Source organism: Erpetoichthys calabaricus, chromosome 5 (assembly GCF_900747795.2).
Source record: "Erpetoichthys calabaricus chromosome 5, fErpCal1.3, whole genome shotgun sequence".
NCBI lineage: Eukaryota > Metazoa > Chordata > Cladistia > Polypteriformes > Polypteridae > Erpetoichthys > Erpetoichthys calabaricus.
The window spans coordinates 66,023,120-66,029,782 of NC_041398.2; the positions used below are offsets into that span (position 1 = coordinate 66,023,120).

General features: G+C 37.7%; 1 pseudogene; it reads left to right on the top strand.

The window, feature by feature from the left end:
• The first annotated feature begins 607 nt into the window (after nucleotides 1–607).
• On the top strand, nucleotides 608–1,136 carry LOC114652753 (transcription factor BTF3 homolog 4-like; annotated as a pseudogene).
• The last annotated feature ends 5,527 nt before the right edge of the window (nucleotides 1,137–6,663 follow it).

The window sequence follows — 6,663 nt, forward strand, 5'->3', positions numbered from 1 at the left end:
ATATTACAACAAAAATACAATACTACACAGGGACTTTACAGTAAACTGGGCAACAAAATCAATCTGATGTAGCAATACACTGCTGTTGAATTAAAGTAACTTCCTGAATTTTTACATGTTAACTGTACTAGTACTGCAACTCAGTTCTCAGTACTTTACTGTAGTTTACTAAACCTATTGTAGTTAAAACACATTGTGATTAAAACTTATCTGTTACCCAAAAGTTAAATGACTGGCAATTCTGCTGTTAGACATACAGTATGGGCCATCATTTGTATATAGGGTGTGCTACAGGATCAACAGTTTATTGAAAAAAATCAGCTCTCATAACCACCAAAAAACCTTGAGCACATACTGAAAAATTAGTTTTCTAGCCATCTTTCTTAAAGTGCAAAGCTGTGGGGGACATTAGGAACAAGTCACAGGTTTGCTGCTAAGGGGGGCACTCCTTATGCAAATATATTAATTTTATGCACATTTTGTTTTCCATGCCATTTTGACTTTACAGTAATATATTAATTATTCATAAAGATCATCTTATCATCCTAAAAATCAGTGCCATGGGGAGAGTCTATGGAGCGAGGCTGCACAAGTTTTCTCTTCTAGCTCAGTTCATCACTCGCGCAACAGCTGTGTAGTCCTGTGCCAGGAGACTGTGACCTTACAAAATATCAGACACTTCAGCATGAATCAAGAAAAACTAGCACAGCTTCAAGCACAGGTCCAAATAGGTGGAAAGGGTTCAGCTGAGAGGAAGAAGGAGGTTGTACATAGAACCACAAGAGCCAATGACAAGAAATTTCAAAGTTCCAAAAAGAAACTTGCTGTTAATAATATTTCTGGCATTGAAGAGGTGAACATGATAAAGGATGATGGAACAGTGATTTACTTCAATAATTTCAAAGTGCTGGCCTCCCTGTCTGCCAACACGTTTACATTCGCTGGTTATCTAGTGACCAATCAATTTAAACAGATTATCCCGTGGCATTCTAAGCCAGCTAGGAGCTGACACCACATTGAGGCTTCGTAAACCTGTAGAAAAGTTCTGAAGACAAGTCTTGGATAACAAAGCACCCAAAGCAGAGGACACTGATGAAGATGATGATGACCTCCTAGAGAACAGTTCATGTCTTTGACACTGAGAAGGAGTGATGAAGATTACAGCTTAAGGAGTGGCTTGTTAAGATGTTTTAACTTTTAGAAAACTGCATTCAACATTGAAGAGACTTCTTGTATTTTAACTGGCTTCTGCATCCTTCATTTGGATAGATTGGGGCTCTTATAAAAATATAAAAATATTTGAAATGAAAGGTATGGCATAAAACTTCCTTTGATGCTGTGCTTTTCTTCGCTGTGGTTACATTAAGGAAAAAAGTTGGTCTTATTTAAATATTTTAAAAAAGTTTAAAAGTCCCTTGTGAATTACTGGGTATCCCCCCAAAAAATAAATAAATATTGACATATTGACAACTAGAACGTTTCTTAAATGTAAGTTTACGTGCATTTATCTATTTAAAATTTTTTGCTTTAACAATTTATTTTTAAATACATAGTTAATGTAATGTATCCTTACAGTATATTCTGTTCTATCTGTTTCCCCCAAACTGTACATCAGTTTGACTTTGAGTTTTGAGTTGAGTCCGAAGTCCTCCTCCTGTCCACCTCACTATTTGGTCACTTATTCCTTGTCAGTAGATCTCTGTGCGAATGAAAACTTTCTAACGTTTGTACAAAATCTATGCCCCCGTAGCCAGGATTTCACTTTTAACTGTCATCTTGTAGCGGGGCTACATAGTAATAGTGTTTTCAATGTTTGTGCTGAGTGCGTTTTGTTTCTATCATCCCGTTTGCTGTTTATAATGTGTGCGTCAGTGAATGTTGTCCCCGTAAATACAGAGATCGCAAGAACCTGTTCATAATCAATTATATCCGGCTCTTTACTATTTAAACAATCAAGAGGGAAAAGAGAGGGGAGGAAGGAGAAAGACGGAGTTTTCAATTTATGACAACGAACCACTATTACCTGCTATTTTTCACATCGCACCTTTGTATCCAGTTTGCTTTTTATTCCGCCGGATTTACTTCAGTTCAATCATCGCCAGAGACCCCGGGGTTGGACATCATTATCCACCACACGTCGAGAAATAACACGGTGAGATTGAATCTCCCGGAAAATGGAACAAACACATCCATTCTTTCAGTTATCCGTATTCAGGACAGTACTATACCCGGACTCAAGTTCACGATCATTGTCATTTCCGTACTCATTCATTGTTGTTATTCGTGTTGTTTGTTATATGTTACGGGGCAAGAGAGTGTTTGTTATTGTGTATATACAGTATATAGTGTTTTCACGTTGCTGTTTTGGTAGAGGGATATACATATATATTTGCTACGTGGGGAATGTGCAGTAGTGTTTTGTTGTTGTGTTCCATTTAATATATTTATTCATTTATTTGACATACCTACACTTGTGTGCTTGTGTTTAAACCATCAATTGAGGGGAAAATATTATTTGTTAGAGGTACGGCTTGATATATACAAGATTCATCTCAGTAATTTATCCAGGCCACAGGTCTTGGTAGTGTAGCTGCCGGCTGGGTAAGGGGTTGGCCGTTACAATCTTATCACACATATCAGTGAAATGGAATGAAAATACATGAACTGAAAATATCCCACAATGCAACCTGGACCAGTTCCAATACAATTTTACAGTAATATGCTGTTTTACGTCAGAAGATTGCTGTGATTGCACAATACATTTCTCAATATAGCATTTTAATGTGAAACATTACAGTTAATTCCTGGATGCAATGAGAAGTCATGCAAAATGAAACCTTTTATTGGCTAACTGAATAGATTACAATATGCAAGCTTACAAGGCAACTCAGGCCCCTTCTTAGGCAGGCTGTTCCTGAGAAATGCTGGCATTTTTTTTTTTTACAGTGTAATTTCTGTCCTTGACTGGGTTTGCATTTAGAATTGAAAAAAAGGTACAGAAAATCAAAACTGTCCTACCACTTCTTTGGAATTAATATTTAACACTGCAGTAACGTACAGATAAGAAAAGTATGTTACAGGAAACTTGCAATTTGATTATCAGAGCTGATAATAAAGGGTGACAATTCAGGAGTCTAATTTTTTATTTAAATAGTCTGTCTGTGTGCAGATGTGTCACAATATCATGAGTCAAGACATCCTCACCATAACCCAAGAATAGAAAAGCAGGCACCATGCTAGCAGATCTTGGTGTTTCTCTCACAAGTGACATGTCGCACTTTCAATGTAGGTGATCACACCCCAGGCTACACAAGTTTCTATTTGCAGGCACCAAAATGTTAAGATGGCGGTTGGCTATACCAGTTAATGCAAATGTATCCGCTGTATGAAAATTATGCTCCAGTTGCACTGTTTCCCAAGATGGTCCTTCCCCACCTACAGTTTTCTTGAAGGACAGAAAAGCTTAAAGGTATGATAATTAGGCAGTACAAAATACAATGAAATTCTTACTTGCATACGTATCTCTTTAGAATAGTAACAGTACCAAAAAAATGACACACACACACACTTTCATAGATACTGTACATAGAATAGAACAAATACACAATTATGTAAAAATATACAAGAACACATACAATATTTGTTACTATGATTGGCTGTTCAGTTTGGCTGTGATAGAAACTGTCTAGTATATAGCGAATCTAAGAAAAATTTATATTTCAGATTATTTCTCACATAAATGTTAAATATAATGTGAAGATGAGGAGCAGCATTCAAACAGTGTATGATGAGAGAGGAAGGAGTGGTTAGGAATTTTACCCTGGGTGTCTAAAACTAAAATGTAATGTTTTATTAAAAAAATTGTACTGGGAGATGGGGGTTGTTGTTGTTTACCTGGCTTTCTTTTCATAATTTTACATGATTACGGTGTTAAAGCATAAAAATTATCGCAAAAAATAAGAAGCGACGTGACACTTTGTAGTAGCAAGTTAAAGACATCACAAAGGTCAACATTAAAAGGGGGCAAGTCATAATTTCGCAAGCCTTGGATTTTTCCGGTCTTGCTATTTCTACGTCAGGGTTGTGGAGGTCCTGGTATCATTGTGGGCAAAGTGGGCCCATTTCATTCATGGAGTTTACTCATGAATACAGCCACTCACTCATTCCTGGTCAGATTAGATTTGTTGGTTAACTCTATAACATGCCTTGGATTGAGGAGGTAAAATGCCGCAATATGTAGGGTGAACTTGCAAACTCTAGACTAGATATTTAGCATCTATTCTAAAAAGATGAGCAACAAGTCTGTAGGGACACCGAAACAGATGATAGGAGTGGGTTTGATGGTGAGATTTTTGCAAAGGAGAATTCTAAACTAGGTGTATAGCTATTGACAATTTAGTCCCGAACAGAAAACATAGAAATAAAATAAGTAAATCACCATATTTAGTTTCATACTCATTAGTTTCTGTTTACTGGTAAATATTTACAAGATTTGTTACATTTACGGTGCAGATCTTCTTAACTTAAGGAAATCATACAGAAGAGAGCAGACCATTCAGTCCATGAAGTTCCTCCAGATATTTTTGAAAAGTTGTCAAGGATTCCACTTTAGCTATGTGACATGGTAGTTTATTGGCTATTCAATATGGCCTTTCATGCTAGGAAGTGCTTTCTGGAATACATCTTTACTGCACCTTCCCTTACTTTCCATTGGTGTTCTGGCTACAAGTTCATTATTTGGCCAAATACTGCTAGATATACATTCCATTAATATGTCTGTGAATTTTGAAGAAGGATTAGATTTTCAAATAGGCTTTATTTGCTCCACACTGCTGCAACTTACTTCCCATAGCCAGTGAGAGTAAGGCATGTCCTTTAGTCCAGGATGAACTGGGCTTTCTTCCCTGAACATTTTCATTTTTTCACTTCAGTAACATAGTCTGAGTACAATGTGTCTTGACATACAGTATATACACAAGCGCTGAGACGGGAGTATTTATTGTTTTGCACAAAACAGAGAAATTGTTGATGTTTTATCACCATAAGGTGTAGTGTAACAGAATGATAGAGAAGATGGAGCAGGAAAATAGCCTTATCTCAAACAATAAAGCAAGGGTCAAAACCAGAAAGACAAACCTATCTTCTGTCAGAGCCAAACCGTTAATGAAGAATCAGTCAGGTAGGGGACAGTAGGGAACACCGGTGTATGCATGTTGCTACTGCACTTTTCATTAAAATTTGTGTTAAACTTGTATTTTTTGCACTTCTTTCACCTTTTTATTCTATGTATAGTTCATGGATGCATCTGACAAACTGTACTGATGTGGATTTATCTTTATAGACTTGGCTTCGCGTTAACTGGGTTCGCAGCCTTGGGGACAACTAAATCTTTCTGTGGTTTATGGGATGCGTCTTATGAACATTTCTTTGAACCATGGGGATGGTCTGGCTTCTTGATTATAATGGGTATACTGGATTGCTCTCAAGTCCTTCTATACATGCTTAATGACTGAGAAATGATCTGACTTTACACTAACCTGGCTTGCGGCTCTGGGGCGATCATGCCTGTAATGCCCAGTATTACAAGTATGTAGCTTTATTTTGGAACCTCCAAATTCTTGTATCTTCATGTGTATCTTGTAATGTCTGTTACTATGGTTTTTCTGCTGCTTCCTATTGCTGCTCATCTGTGCCACCCCACCACGCCCATCTCAGCTTCTCCGCTGTGCTCTGCTTTTTCTCTGCTGTTATCAGATAAGTGTTGCTCTGTACTGAGCTAAAATACTTTTGTGACCAACTCCATTGTCCAGAGCAAATGGTCAGACTGGAATGTCCTAATAGACACTGACATTGTGCGGCACCCAAAATATTTACATTGGGGGTCAGGTTGCCACCAATTCCAGGCTGCGAACGAAAACTCCAACGATAGCATTTGTTCAGGAATACGCCATCCTATTCATGGCTTTGGAAATAGGAGTGTCAGTGTGCCAAATCTGCAATTTGTTAACACAAAATCTGATCACGGATCTGTGCACAATGAACATTCATCAGCTAATATCACATTGTTTAACTCATGGTTTTTTAATGACAAAGCGCTGGTGCTATCAGAATTCATTACAGACTCCAACCTTGATATGCTATGCCTAACAAAAGCCTGGCAAAAAACAAATGATTTTATGTCTCTCATGAAGGCAACACCATCCGAATACATTAACTTTGCAGAGCCTCACAGCTCAAGGCAAGGAGCCTTGACTCCTAGAGGAGTCACAGAAATTGTTAGAGTGGAGCTAAACATCACAAGTATCCAAAATGACTGCCCATAGTCTTTCGAGTGTGTGGCTCTTTGGCTAATAACGAAATCAGGTCCTGTCTTACTCATTGTTCTTTATCGTCCCGAAAATACAATGCATCATTTTTATCTGATCTGACTAAATTATTAACGCACTTAAGTTCCCTTTCACAGAGAATCAATCTTCTTGGCGATTTCAACATCCATATTGACATTACTACATGTAAGGTAAGAAATGAATTCCTATCCTTACTGGACTGCTTTGACTTGGTGCAACATGTTGATCTTCCTGCTCACTCTGGAGGTCATATATTAGACTTGATCTGTACTTCTGCCTTATCTGTCGGCAGCACCTATAGCAGTGATTTAGGACT